This window comes from Chiloscyllium punctatum, chromosome X (assembly GCF_047496795.1).
Source record: "Chiloscyllium punctatum isolate Juve2018m chromosome X, sChiPun1.3, whole genome shotgun sequence".
Lineage (NCBI taxonomy): Eukaryota > Metazoa > Chordata > Chondrichthyes > Orectolobiformes > Hemiscylliidae > Chiloscyllium > Chiloscyllium punctatum.
In genome coordinates, this window is record NC_092791.1 from 33,226,926 (window position 1) to 33,242,513 (window position 15,588).

The window sequence follows — 15,588 nt, forward strand, 5'->3', positions numbered from 1 at the left end:
TAGCAAAAAACGTTTACAGTGTGATGTAACTGAAATTATACATTGAAAAATACCTTGATTGTTTGTTAAATTTCTCATCTGTTAAAATGACCATGTTAGCTTCACTTCTTTCACGGTAAATCACAAAACCTTTTTAAAAAGTTACATTCTCAGATTAACTGTAACAATTGGTGTCAGCCTAAGATAATGTGTTGAAGGTGTTAGTCCCCTGTGTGCAACAGTTTAGACTGATTCTAAATCTAAAAAACGAGTTAACAGAGTCTTACATGAATTCATGCAGTTTTTGACCAAAGTACAATGTAACTCTGCAAGTACAAATTCACCCCACAAACAAGCATATGTGTGTGTGCATGTGTGTGTCTGGGATGGGGGGGTTGTGACTGTCTGTGAGCGAGAATGTATATGTGTGTGTGAGAGAGTGTGCAAAGGGATCTGTGACAGGGTGCGTGTCTGTGTGTGTTATAATTGTGCCCTCCACAACCACTGATGAAGGAGCAGCGCTCCGAAAGCTAGTGCTTCCTATTAAACCTGTTGGACTATAACTGTGATTTTTAACTTTGTACACCCCAGTCCAATACCGGCATCTCCAAATCACGGCCTTCAGTCAGAGAGAGTTCTGTAATTAGCGGTTTTTGCGAAGATTTGTAGCTCGGGTTGATGGTAAGTATGCAAGTTTGCTCGCTGTGCTGGAAGGTGTGTTTTTAGATTAGGTTCCCTACAGTGTGGAAACAGGCCCTTCGGCCCAACAAGTCCACATGACCATCCGAAGAGTAACCCACCCAGACCCATTCCCTTACCCTATATTTACCCCTGACTGACGCATTTTCAGAAGTTTAGTCACCATGACTAAGTAACATCATCAGTGAGGGTCTCTGGTGAAGCGCTGGTGGTGTGTCCCACCAATAAACACAATCCTCCAATTCCCCAGAAACAACTCAAGCAGACACAACTCAACCAAAAACTATAGCCACATTACCATACATCAAAGACACAGCAGGAATGACTTCCAGGTTACTCAGATCTCTTGGCATCATGGTAGCCCACAAACCTACCAACACACTTAAACAGCGACTAGTGAACCAAAAGGATCCATTAGATACTACCAGCAAAACGAATGTTATTTACAAAATACCATGCAAGAACTGTAAAAAAAACACGACATCGGAGTAACTAGAAGGAACCTTGCCACCAGGATACATGAACACCAACTGGCCACCAAAAGACACTATCCACTATCACTTGTTTCTATACATACAGACAAAGAAGGGACTTTGACTCGGACAACACACACATCCTCAGACAGGCATAACAAAGACACGCATGAGAATTCCTCGAGGCCTGGCATTCTAACCAGAACTCCATCAGTAAACACATTGACTTAGATCCTATCTACTTTCCCTCGAAAAAAAAAACCGGAATTGACATCACCCACCTTTAAAAAACCCAGAGCTACAAATCAAGAGGCAGGACATACCACCAACACTTCACCAGAGACTCTCGCTGACTATGCCACCTAGTGTGGTGACGAAACGTCCGAAAACAAGCCTTCCAGCTCAGTCAGCTAACTTACACACTGAGAGTTCTGTAATCCACTACGGGATGTGTGCATGGGGAGGAGGGGTGTGGTGGGGGTGGTGTATGACAGCCCTTTGTGGAGGAGGTGGGGGGGTGGGCAATACAGAGATTTACCAGGACATTACCCCAACCCCCCGGGGCGGGGGCTGGAGGGTTTCGGTGGCGGAGCGAGATTGGACAGACTGTCAGAGCAGAGGAGTCTGAGAGAGGGGGATGTGACTGAGATGTAGAAAACCATGAGGGTCATCGATAGGGGAGACAGGAAGGAAACTTTGCCCCCCCCCAAACGGAGGGAGTAGTGAGAGGGGAAGGGACGGAGAACTGTTTTTTTAAGTAGAAAGCCCCAGACATGTCAGAGCCTCTGCCTTTACGGTCCCCTCTGAGACACAATCCGAAAACAATATAACCTTGTTAAAGGCGCAGCATCATCACAGACTGAAGGGTCGGTTTCCGTGCTGTGTGACTCTCCAGCTCTGCTTCCCGACAGGAGAGTGTGGGAAATCCAGGTGGGAAAGTGGGTATCAGAGACACTGCAGTTAGACTGAACCAAGAGCTAACTGAATCTACCACCACTGACAGTGAGAGTTGTCGGGGTTAGTTCCTGGCTAAGACTTACGTTTCCATGGAGGTGGTTGTAATCGGAATGATTCATGGTCCGGTCATCGTCAGTGAGACCGTGAGAGGACGCAGGGAGGGGATGGTCTCTGGGTGACCGCTCCAGCCGATGCCCAAACATGCTTCCCCGTCTCTGCAAGCGTCCCCCAGCCCCTGGGGAATCCTTTTGGAACAGAGGGGGCTCGACTCTCTCTCCACTCGTCCATTTGGATGGTCTACAGAATGAGGGAGCAATCACAGCCTGGTCAGCACTGACCCTCGCACAGTGTCCACCCACTCCACGCTGACCCTCCCACAGCACTGACCCTCGCACAGTGTCCACCCACTCCGCGCTGACCCTCCCACAGCACTGACCCTCGCACAGTGTCCACCCACTCCGCACTGAACGTCCCACAGCACCCACTCCCTCAGCACTGACCCTCCCACAGCGCCCGCTCCCTCAGCACTGACCCTCCCTCAGCACTGACCCTCCCTCAGCACTGACCCTCCCACAGCACCCGCTCCCTCAGCACTGACCCTCCCACAGCACCCGCTTCCTCAGCACTGACCCTCCCTCAGCACTGACCCTCCCACAGCACCCACTCCCTCAGCACTGACCCTCCCACAGCGCCCGCTCCCTCAGCACTGACCCTCCCACAGCGCCCGCTCCCTCAGCACTGACCCTCCCACAGCGCCCGCTCCCTCAGCACTGACCCTCCCACAGCGCCCACTCCCTCAGCACTGACCCTCCCTCAGCACTGACCCTCCCACAGCACTGACACTCACACAGTGTCCACCCACTCCGCGCTGACCCTCCCACAGCACTAACCCTCGCACAGTGTCCACCCACTCCGCACTGAACGTCCCACAGCACCCACTCCCTCAGCACTGACCCTCCCACAGCGCCCGCTCCCTCAGCACTGACCCTCCCTCAGCACTGACCCTCCCACAGCACCCGCTCCCTCAGCACTGACCCTCCCACAGCACCCGCTCCCTCAGCACTGACCCTCCCACAGCACTGACCCTCCCACAGCGCCCGCTCCCTCAGCACTGACCCTCCCACAGCGCCCGCTCCCTCAGCACTGACCCTCCCACAGCGCCCACTCCCTCAGCACTGACCCTCCCACAGCACCCACTCCCTCAGCACTGACCCTCCCACAGTGCCCACTCCCTCAGCACTGACCCTCCCACAGCACCCACTCCCTCAGCACTGACCCTCCCACAGCACCCGCTCCCTCAGCACTGACCCTCCCACAGCGTCCACTCCCTCAGCACTGACCCTCCCACAGCACTGACCCTCCCACAGCACTGACCCTCCCACAGCACCCACTCCCTCAGCACTGACCCTCCCACAGCACCCGCTCCCTCAGCACTGACCCTCCCACAGCACCCACTCCCTCAGCACTGACCCTCCCACAACACCCACTCCCTCAGCACTGACCCTCCCTCAGCACCCGCTCCCTCAGCGCTGACCCTCCCACAGCACCCACTCCCTCAGCACTGACCCTCCCTCAGCACTGACCCTCCCTCAGCACCCACTCCCTCAGCACTGACCCTCCCACAGCACCCGCTCCCTCAGCACTGACCCTCCCACAGCACTGACCCTCCCACAGCACTGACCCTCCCTCAGCACTGACCCTCCCACAGCACCCGGTCCCACAGCACCCACTCCCTCAGCACTGACCCTCCCTCAGCACTGACCCTCCCACAGCACCCGGTCCCACAGTGCCCACTCCCTCAGCACTGACCCTCCCACAGCACCGCTCCCTCAGCACCGACCCTCCCACAGCGTCCGCTCCCTCAGCACTGACCCTCCCACAGCACCCACTCCCTTAGCACTGACCCTGCCACAGCACCCGCTCCCTCAGCACTGACCCTCCCAAAGCACCCGCTCCCTCAGCACTGACCCTCCCACAGTGCCCACTCACTCAGCACTGACCCTCTCACAGCACTGACCCTCCCACAGCACCCGGTCCCACATTGCCCACTCTCTCAGCACTGACCCTCCCTCAGCACTGACCCTCCCACAGCACCCGCTCCCTCAGCACTGACCCTCCCTCAGCACCGACCCTCCCACAGCGTCCGCTCACTCAGCACTGACCCTCCCACAGCACCCACTCCCTCAGCACTGACCCTCCCTCAGCACTGACCCTCCCACAGCACTGACCCTCCCACAGCACCCACTCCCTTAGCACTGACCCTCTCACAGCACCCGCTCCCTCAGCCCTGACCCTCCCACAGCACTGACCCTCCCACAGCACTGACCCTCCCTCAGCACTGACCCTCCCTCAGCACTGACCCTCCCACAGCACCCACTCCCTCAGTGAGGAGGTGCAGGAGTATGCCGTGGTTGCAGTACCTGACGCAGTGACCCACCTGACGCTGGAAGCTGTGGTGACCCTTGCTCCCTGGATGCTTGTCCCTGCCCCGGTAGGGTCCTGGGACCCTCTGGCCAGCATGGAGAGGTGGTCCTCTGTGGTGTGGCTGTGGACATGCCTGCGTTCCTGGAGGTCCAAGGCGTCGAGGTGAGAGACGTGACCGTGACCCAGCCCCTCGTGTTCGATCTCCACCACCTGGACCTGGCCTAGGCCTAGGCTCTCGAATAAGCGGCGTAAACCCTCGGGAGAGAGCTGGCTGTGCCGCCCGTAGTTGCCAAATAACCTTCTCAGGTAGTACCTCTGCTCCTTCACTGCCTCCGGAATGGATCGGGTCTCCCGGCTCCTGGCTTCTCCTCCCATGGCCTGAGCTCTACACCCCTGGTCCCAGCCTGCCCAGATGCACAGTGTCCCCAGGAGGAACGCTGGCCACAGCATACCCCTCATCGTCCTCGTGCTATCTCCCCGTCCTCCCTTCCCCGGTCACCTACAGGCAGATAGAGACACATTAATTTGTGGTCCCCATCACCAGCATACCCCCCCCGTGGTACTGGGTATTGGGGGTCACTGAGGGATACATGGCACGGGAGCTGGGGTAGGCCAAACAAGCACCCTCCACGCTCTGCCCCACCCCTGTTCGATGGGTTCGCAGCCAATCGTCAAACTCGCTCCCCTGCTCCCTGCTTTCTCTCCATCCCCCCCAAGCCCTATTCGCTCAATCCCTTTCCCCCTCCTAAGAAAGAGGGCGACATGGTGCCTCACAGCGCCAGGGACCTGGGTTTGACCCCACCCTCGGGCGACTATCTGTTTTCGCCCCCTCTCTGTGCCTGCGTGGGATTCCTCCGGTTGCTCCGGTTTCCTCCCACAGTCCAATGTTGTGAAGGTTAGGGTGGAAAAGCTGTGCTAAATTGTCCCCGTAGTGCCCAGGGATGTGCAGATTAGGGTGGGATTGGCCATGCTAAATTGTCCCATAGTGCCCAGGGATGTGCAGGTTAGGGTGGGATTGGCCGTGCCAAATTGTCCCATAGTGCCCAGGGATGTGCAGGTTACGGTGGGATTGGCCGTGCTAAATTGTCCCCGTAGTGCCCAGGGATGTGCAGGTTAGGGTGGGATTGGCCGTGCCAAATTGTCCCATAGTGCCCAGGGATGTACAGGTTAGGGTGGGATTGGCCACGATAAATTGTCCTGTCGTGCCCAGGGATGTGCAGGTTAGGGTGGGATTGGCCGTGCCAAATTGTCCCGTAGTGCTCAGGGATGTGCAGGTTAAGGTGGGATTGGCCGTGCCAAATTGTCCCATAGTGCCCAGGGATGTGCAGGTTAGGGTGGGATTGGCCACGATAAATTGTCCCGTAGTGCCCAGGGATGTGCAGGTTAGGGTGGGATTGGCCACGATAAATTGTCCCGTAGTGCCCAGGGATGTGCAGGTTAGGGTGGGATTGGCCACGATAAATTGTCCCGTTGTGTCCAGGGATGTGTAGGTTAAGTGCATTAGTCACAGTAAATGTGGAGCAATAGGTTTGGGAAATGGATCTGGGTGGGCTACTCTTTGGAGAGTCAGTGTGGACTTGTTGGGCCAAATGGCCTGTTTCCTCACTGTAGGGGTTCTATGATTCTTTCTTCAATACTTTTCAGTGTTTCGATTTCAACCCCTTTGTATGGCAGGGGGACCCTCAGAATCACGCCCCACCCCTAACTCTCTGGGTGAAGACATCTCTCCCCATCTCTCCCACTCCGTCTCCTTTAGACTGTGATCCCCGGTTCTCGATTAGAATGGGGATGCAGGGTTTGACTGATTAATATGTAAATCCCAAAACTTCTTTTGAGTCACATTCTCCAGTTAATTTCAGGTTTTATTAAACAAGGTGAGGTCTCAGCTCAGACAACGTATTAACGGTGTGAAGTTAGAGTCTGTCTGTATCCCAACCTTGAGTGAGACTGGTTTTGTTTCCAAAGTAACAATTTATACAATGTCACTTGCATTGGTTGTCTACAGATTGTGTGCTTTTTGAACAAAACAGAATGTAACTGCAAATGCACATTCCCCCCATAGACGTGTGTGTGTGTGAGAGAGAGAGGGAGTGAGAGAGTATGGGGGAGGGAGAGTGAGTGTGTTGTGTGGGGGAGAGAGTGTGTAATTGTTTGTGTAGGGGAGAGAGCATGAGTGTGTGGAAGAGAGTATGTGTTTGTGTAGGAGAGGGAGTGTGTGTGAGGGAGTGAGAGTGTGAGAGAGTATGGGAGAGAGAGAGAGAGAGAGTGTGTGTGTGTGTGAGACAGAGTATGTACCTGTGAGAGGGTGTGTGTGTGTGTGTGTGTGTGTGTGTGAGAGACCGAGTATATACCTGTGAGAGGGTGTGTGTGTGTGTGTGAGAGACAGAGTATATACCTGTGAGAGGGTGTGTGTGTGTGAGACAGAGTATAAACCGGTGAGAGGGTGTGTGTGTGTGTGAGACAGAGGATATACCTGTGAGAGGGTGTGTGTGTGTGTGTGTGTGTGTGTGTGAGAGACCGAGTATATACCTGTGAGAGGGTGTGTGTGTGTGTGTGAGAGACAGAGTATATACCTGTGAGAGGGTGTGTGTGTGAGAGACAGAGGATATACCTGTGAGAGGGTGTGTGTGTGTGTGTGTGTGTGAGAGACAGAGTGTATACCTGTGAGAGGGTGTGTGTGTGCGCGTGAGACAGAGTATATACCTGTGAGAGGGTGTGTGTGTGAGACAGGATATACCTGTGAGAGGGTGTGTGTGTGTGTGTGTGTGTGTGTGTGTGAGAGAGACAGAGTGTAGACCTGTGAGAGGGTGTGTGTGTGTGACAGGATATACCTGTGAGAGGGTGTGTGTGTGTGTGTGTGTGTGTGTGTGTGTGTGTGTGAGACAGGATATACCTGTGAGAGGGTGTGTGTGTGTGTGAGAGACAGAGTGTATACCTGTGAGAGGGTGTGTATGTGAGAGACAGAGTGTATACCTATGAGAGGGTGTACCTGTGTGTGTGTGTCTGAGAGAGAGCGTGTGTATGAGAGAGGGTCTGCGTGAGCGTGTGAGTGTGATCGTGTGTAAGTACGTAAAAGCCAGTGTTTCCAAGTAAACCTGTTGGCCTATCACCTGGTGTTGTGTGATTTTTTTAAAACTTTGTCCACCCCAGTTACACATGCACCTCCACAATAACTCCCCCTTGAAGGACTTTAGTGAACCTGGTGGGTTCTTTCTGACAATCAACAATGCACCTGCCGCGGTCACCATTGGGACCCTTATTGCTCAACTTTGAAAACCTGAATCACCTGCTGCTCCAGGATTTGAACTCAGGTCCCCTGGAGCATTGCCCGAGTCTGCGGCCCAGTGACAGTACCACTCAGGCCTTGTTGCGTCAGCCCTGCTGAGGGCAGAGAAGGCCGTGGGAGGTTGAGGGGGGTAATCAGTCTGAGGGCAATGGGATTGGAATGGACGGACTGTCAATGACGGGCTGATTGGCCACGGCCCTATGGTGCATTTCTGTAGCGCCCATGAACTACTCGAGGCACGTGGTCTCAAGCCAGCTGAGTGTGGGGCTTCTGAAAGGTGTGGAGTACAATAGGCGGGGTTGGGGGGGGGGGGGCGGGGGAGACTTGGCGCACAGCAGGATCCCACGAGCAAACGAGCGCCTCCCGAAACATCCTTTCCACATCCCCTCCCCCGACACTTATTCCCAGTCAACTCCCCACAGGAACTTTCGATCAGGTCACCTCTGCCCCTTCCAAAGTCCTAGGGGGTACAAGTCTGGCCTTTCCACACACGGCAATCTGCTCATACCGCGTGTTAATGATGCAAACTTTCTCGGAACTTCCCTCGACCCAATAGCACATCTCTGTAAGCACAATGACCATTCCTGTACCCAGGCTGTAGCCCTTGCAGTGCCTCTGTATAAGGGAGGCATAACCTCCCTGCTCGTGCATCCCCCTCACAGTACAACATCTCATCCGACTAGTTTGCCTGATTGCTTGCTGTGGCTGCAGACTGACCTTCTGTGATCCATGGACTAGGACACCCAGATCCCTCTGTGTCACTGAGCTCTGCACCCTCTCGCCGTTAAGATAATGCCCATCTTTCTGCCAAAGTTGCCCGCTCGCTGATTCCCCCCTGTGCAGGGCACCCCATGTCCTCACCTCTTTCCCCACCTAGCTCTCTGCCATCAGCAGATGTACCCACCCTCCCCAGCCTTTGATGTTTATCACCCGGCTCTGAGGGTTAAGCCGCAATGTTGTTCCAAAGTCCCCTCACTCACAGGCTTGTGAATACTGCACTTTGTTTGCAGTCAAAGTGCTCACTTTACAATCAAGGAGCTGTAAACCTGTGACGGTGTAGCTTTCACAACTTTGTAGGAATTGGTGGTAACTCTCCCTGCAATAAAGTCGGGCAACTTTCCCACACAGAGGCTGGTTCCTGGGTGGGATGAAAGCCAGAGGAATCATAGAATCCCCAGAGTGTGGAAACAGACCATTCAACCCAACAAGTCCACACCAGCCCTCCAATGAATAACCCAACCAGACCCCATTCCTCTAATGACTACATTTAATGACTAATCCACCCTAACCTGCACATCCCTGGGAACTAAGGGGACAATTTAGCACAGCCAATCCCACCCTAACCTGCATATCCCTGGGCACTACAGGACAATTTAGCACGGCCAATCCCACCCTAACCTGCACATCCCTGGGCACTAGGGGACAATTTAGCACGGCCAATCCCACCCTAACCTGCACGTCCCTGGGCACTATGGGACAATTTAGCTGGGCCAATCCACCCTAACCTGCACATCCCTGGGCACTACGGGACAATTTAGCACGGCCAATCCACCCTAATCTGCACATCCCTGGGCACTATGGGGACAATTTAGCACGGCCAATCCCACCCTAACCTGCACATCCCTGGGTACTACGGGGACAATTTAGCACGGCCAATCCCACCCTAACCTGCACATCCGTGGGCATGACGGGACAATTTAGCACGGCCAATCCCACCCTAACCTGCACATCCCTGGGCACTACGGGGACAATTTAGCACGGCCAATCCCACCCTAACCTGCACATCCCTGGGCACTACGGGGACAATTTAGCACGGCCAATCCCACCCTAACCTGCACATCCCTGGGTACTACGGGGACAATTTAGCACGGCCAATCCCACCCTAACCTGCACATCCGTGGGCATGACGGGACAATTTAGCACGGCCAATCCCACCCTAACCTGCACATCCCTGGGCACTACGGGGACAATTTAGCACGGCCAATCCCACCCTAACCTGCACATCCCTGGGCACTACGGGGACAATTTAGCACGGCCAATCCCACCCTAACCTGCACATCCCTGGGCACTACGGGGACAATTTAGCACGGCCAATCCCAGCCTAACCTGTACATCCCTGGGCACTACGGGGACAATTTAGCACGGCCAATCCCACCCTAACCTGCACATCTTTAGACTGTGGGAGGAAACTGGAGCACCCGGCGGAAACCCACGCAGACACGGGGAGAATGTGCAAACTCCATTCAGACTGACAGTCGCCTGAGGGTGGAATCAAACCTGGGCGCCTGGCGTCATGAGGCAGCAGTGCCTTAGCACTGAGCCATAGTGCTGCCCGTGGGAGGGTGGTAGAGACGGGTACAGTGATAATGGTTAAAAGTTCATTTGACAGGTACATGGACAGGAAGTGTTTACAGGAACACGGCCAAGTGCAGCCAGATGGGACTAGCTTAGTTTGGGAAACTGGGTCAGCACAGACGAGTCAAACCGAAGGGTCTGTTTCTGTGCTGTACGACTATGTGAAAGGGACAAAGAGGTGTTATGAAGGAATTAAAGACAACGTGCAAGTTAACCATCCTGGGAAGAAATAGTTAAAACAAGCTGTTTCCTGGGAGAGAGGAGATAACATTCCTTGATAACCTGCTGCCTGATGACAAATGGGTAATTTAGTCTGCTTGCCAAAAGGGACGTGTGTTAAAGTAAAGGGATTAATTGCAGGAAATACTGTGTTATCAGGAGACAGCTAACTCCATAAGTTACAAGGGATAGGGGAGCTGCTTCTGATACAGAAGGAATCGACAGACTCGGGGTGGAGATAAAAGAATCTATTGAATCATCCACAATGTCAAATCACAAACTTAAAAGAGAAAATTGTGTAAGATTTCAACACGAGAACAATTCAGTCACAGAACTCCAAGGAATGTCCTGCCCACTCTCTTCCATCCCTGCAATTCCCACAGTCAACCCACCCTAACCTGTACATCCCTGGGCACTACGGGACAATTTAGCACGGCCAATCCCACCCTAACCTGTACATCCCTGGGCACTACGGGGGACAATTTAGCACGGCCAATCCCACCCTAACCTGTACATCCCTGGGCACTACGGGACAATTTAGCACGGCCAATCCCACCCTAACCTGTACATCCCTGGGCACTACGGGACAATTTAGCACGGCCAATCCCACCCTAACCTACATACCCTGGGCACTATGGACAATTTAGCACGGCCAATCCCACCCTAACCTGCACATCCCTGGGCACTATGGGACAATTTAGTACGGCCAATCCCACCCTAACCACATCCCTGGGCACTACGGGGACAATTTAGCACGGCCAATCCCACCCTAACCTGTACATCCCTGGGTACTACGGGACAATTTAGTACGGCCAATCCCACCCTAACCACATCCCTGGGCACTACGGGGACAATTTAGCACGGCCAATCCCACCCTAACCTGCACATCCCTGGCACTATGGGACAATTTAGTACGGCCAATCCCACCCTAACCACATCCCTGGCACTACAGGCCAATTTAGCACGGCCAATCCCACCCTAACCTGCACATCCCTGGGCACTACGGGGACAATTTAGCACTGCCAATCCCACCCTAACCTGTACATCCCTGGGTACTACGGGACAAATTAGCACGGCCAGTCCACCCTAACCTACACATCCCCGGGCACGATGGGGCAATTTAGCACGGCCAATCCACCCTAACCTGCACATCCCTGGGCACTACGGGACAATTTAGCACGGCCAATCCACCCTAACCTGCACATCCCTGGGCACTACGGGACAATTTAGCATGGCCAATCCACCCTAACCTGCACAATCCCTGGGCACTACGGGACAAATTAGCACGGCCAATCCACCCTAACCTGTACATCCCTGGCACTACGGGACAATTTAGCATGGCCAATCCACCCTAACCTGCACATCCCTGGGCACTATGGGACAATTTAGCACGGCCAATCCACCCTGACCTGCACATCCCTGGTCATAGAGTCATAGAGATGGACAGCACCTTCGGTCCCAACCTGTCCATGCTGACCAGATATCCCACCCAATCTAGTCCCATCTGCCAGCACCCGGCCCATATCCCTCCAAATCCTTCCTATTCATATACCCATCCAAATGCCTCTTAAATGTTGCAATTGTACCAGCCCCCATCACATCCTCTGGCAGCTCATTCCATACACGTACCACCCTCTGGGGGAAAACGTTGCCCCGTAGGTCTCTTTTATAGCTTTCCCCTCTCATCCTAAACTTATGCCCCTCTAGTTCTGGACTCCCCGACACCAGGGAAAAGACTTTGTCTATTTATCCTATCCATGCCCCTCATAATTTTGTAAACCTCAATAAGGTCACCCCTCAGCCTCCGACGCTCCAGGGAAAACAGCCCCAGGCTGTTCAGCCTCTCCCTCTAGCTCAAATCCTCTAACCCTGGCAACATTCTTGTAAATCTTTTCTGAACCCTTTCAAGTTTCACAACATCTTTCCGATAGGAAGGAGACCAGAATTGCACGCAATATTCCAACAGTGGTCTAACCAATGTCCTGTACAGCTGCAACATGACCTCCCAACACCTGTACTCCATACTCTGACCAATAAAGGAAAGCATACCAAACGCCCTTCTTCACTATCCTACCTACCTGCGACTCCACTTTCAAGGAGCTATGAACCTACACTCCAAGGTCTCTTTGTTCAGCAACACTCCCTAGGACCTTACCATTAAGCGTATAAGTCCTCATAGAGTCATAGTCATAGAGATGTACAGCATGGAAACAGACCCTTCGGTCCAACCTGTCCATGCCGACCAGATATCCCAACCCAATCTAGTCCACCTGTCAGCACCCAGCCCATAGCCCTCCAAACCCTTCCTATTCATATTCCCATCCAAATGCCTCTTAAATGTTGCAATTGTACCAGCCTCCACCACATCTTCTGGCAGCTCATTCCATAAACATACCACCCTCTGTGTGAAAGAGTTGCCCCTTAGGTCTCTTTTATATCTTTCCCCTCTCACCCTAAACCGATGCCCTCTACTTCTGGACTCCCCGACCCCAGGGAAAAGACTTTGTCTATTTATCCTATCCATGTCCCTCACGATTTTTATAAACCTCAGCCGATAGGAAGGAGACCAGAATTGCACGCTATATTCCAAAAGTGGCCTAACCAATGTCCTGTACAGCTGCAACATGACCTCCCAACTCTTGTACTTAATACTCTGACCAGTAAAGGAAAGCATACCAAACGCCTTCTTCACTATCCTATCTACCCGTGACTCCAGTTTCAAGGAGCTATGAACCTGCACTCCCAGGTCTCTTTGTTCAGCAACACTCCCTAGGACCTTACCATTAAGTGTATAAGTCCTGCTAAGATTTGCTTTCCCAAAATGCAGCATCTCACATTTATCTGAATTAAACACCATCTGCCCCTTCTCAGCCCATTGGCCCATCTGGTCCAGATCCTGTTGTAATCTGAGGTAACCCTCTTCGCTGTCCACTACACCTCCAATTTTGGGGTCATCTGCAAACTTACTAACTTGTACCTCCTATGCTCGCATCCAAATCATTTATGTAAATGACAAAAAGTAGAGGGCCCAGCACCGATCCTTGTGGCACTCCACTGGTCACAGGCCTCCAGTCTGAAAAACAACCCTCCACCACCACCCTCTGTCTTCTACCTTTGAGGCAGTTCTGTATCCAAATGGCTAGTTCTCCCTGTATTCCATGAGATCTAACCTTGCTAATCAGTCTCCCATGGGGAACCTTGTCAAATGCCTTACTGAAGTCCATATAGATCACATCTACTGCTCTTCCCTCATCAATCCTCTGTTACTTCTTCAAAAAGCTCAATCAAGCTTGTGAGACATGATTTCCCACGCACAAAACATGTTGACTATCCCTGATCAGTCCTTGCCTTTCCAAATACATGTACATCCTGTCCCTCAGGATTCCCTCCAACAACTTGCCCACCACCGAGGTCAGGCTCACCGGTCTATAGTTCCCTGGCTTGACTTTACCACCCTTCTTAAACGGTGGCACCACGTTTGCCAACCTCCAGTCTTCCGGGCACCTCACCTGTGACTATCGATGAGACAAATATCTCAGCAAGAGGCCCAGCAATCACTTCTCTAGCTACCCACAGAGTTCTAGGTACACCTGATCAGGTTCTGGGGATTTATCCACCTTTAACCGTTTCAAGACAATCCAGCACTTCCTCCTCTGTAATCTGGACATTTTGCAAGATGTCACCATCGATTTCCCAACAGTCTATATCATCCATATCCTTTTCCACAGTAAATACTGATGCAAAATATGGATTTAGTATCTCCCCCATTTTCTGCAGCTCCACACAAAGGCCACCTTGCTGGTCTTTGAGGGACCCTATTCTCTCCCTAAATACCCTTTTGTCCTTAATATATTTGTAAAAACCCTTTGGATTCTGCTTAATTCTATTTGCCAAAGCTATCTCATGTCCCTGTTTTGCCCTCCTGATTTCCCTCTTAAGTATACTCCAACTTTCTTTATACTCTTCTAAGGATTCACGGACATGAGGAACTCCAGGCCAGACACGACCCTGTACAATGGGGGAGCAGGATCGAGAGGCACTCACTCTCTCCCCTCCCCCTCCCCCTCCCCTCCCCTTCGTTCTCTGGCCTTCCCCCTGCCCTCACTCCCTGCCCTTCCCCTCACACTCTTCCCTCCCCTCACTCCCTCCCTCCCCCTCACTCCCTCTCCTTCTCCCCTCTCCCTAGCCCCTTCCCCACCACCTCATTCCCCCATCCCTCCACCCACTCTCCCCCAACCCCACCACCACACTCTCCCCCTCCCCTCCACCCACCCTCACTCTCCCCCAACCCCCCCCTCACCACTCCCCCCCCTCCCCCTCCACCCACTCTCCCCCTTCCCCCCACCACACTCTCACTCCAACCCACCCCCCCACTCTCTCCCCAACCCCCCCCCTCACTCTCTCCCCCCTTCCCCTCCACCTCACTCTCCCCCTTCCCCTCCACCTCACTCTCCCCCCTTCCCCTCCACCTCACTCTCTCTCCAACCCACCCCCTCACTCTCACCCCAACCCTCCCCCTCACTCTCTCCCCCTTCCCCTCCACCTCACTCTCCCCCTTCCCCTCCACCCACTCTCCCCCTTCCCCTCCACCTCACTCTCTCTCCAACCACCCCCTCACTCTCTCCCCAACCCTCCCCCTCACTCACTCCCCCTTCCCCCCTCCACCTCCCTCTCCCCCTTCCCCTCCACCTCACTCTCACTCCAACCCACCCCCTCCACCCTCACTCTCTCCCTCACCCTCCCACTCACTCTCTCCCCTTCCCCTCCCCCACCCCCTCCCTCCCCTTCCCCTCCCACCCCCCTCCCTCCCCTTCCCCTCCCACTCACCTCCCTTCCCTCACCTCCCACTCACTCCCTTCCCTTCCCCTCCCATCTTCTCCTCCCTCCTTCCCCTTCTCCTCCCTCCCTTTCCTTCCCCTCCCCTTCCCTCTCCCCTTCACTCCCCTCCCCTTCCCCTCCCCCACCCCCTCACTCTCTCACCTTCCCCTCCCCCTCACTCCCTCCCCTCCCATGTTCCCCTCACACCCTCCCCTTCCCCTCCCACTCACTCCCTTCCCTTCCCCTCCCATCTTCCCCTCCCACCTTCTCCTCCCTCCTTCCCCTTCTCCTCCCTTTCCCTTCCTCTCCCCTCCCCTTCCCCTCCCCTCCCCTCCCCCTTCCCCTCTCCCCTTCCCTCCCCTTCCCCTCCCCCACCCC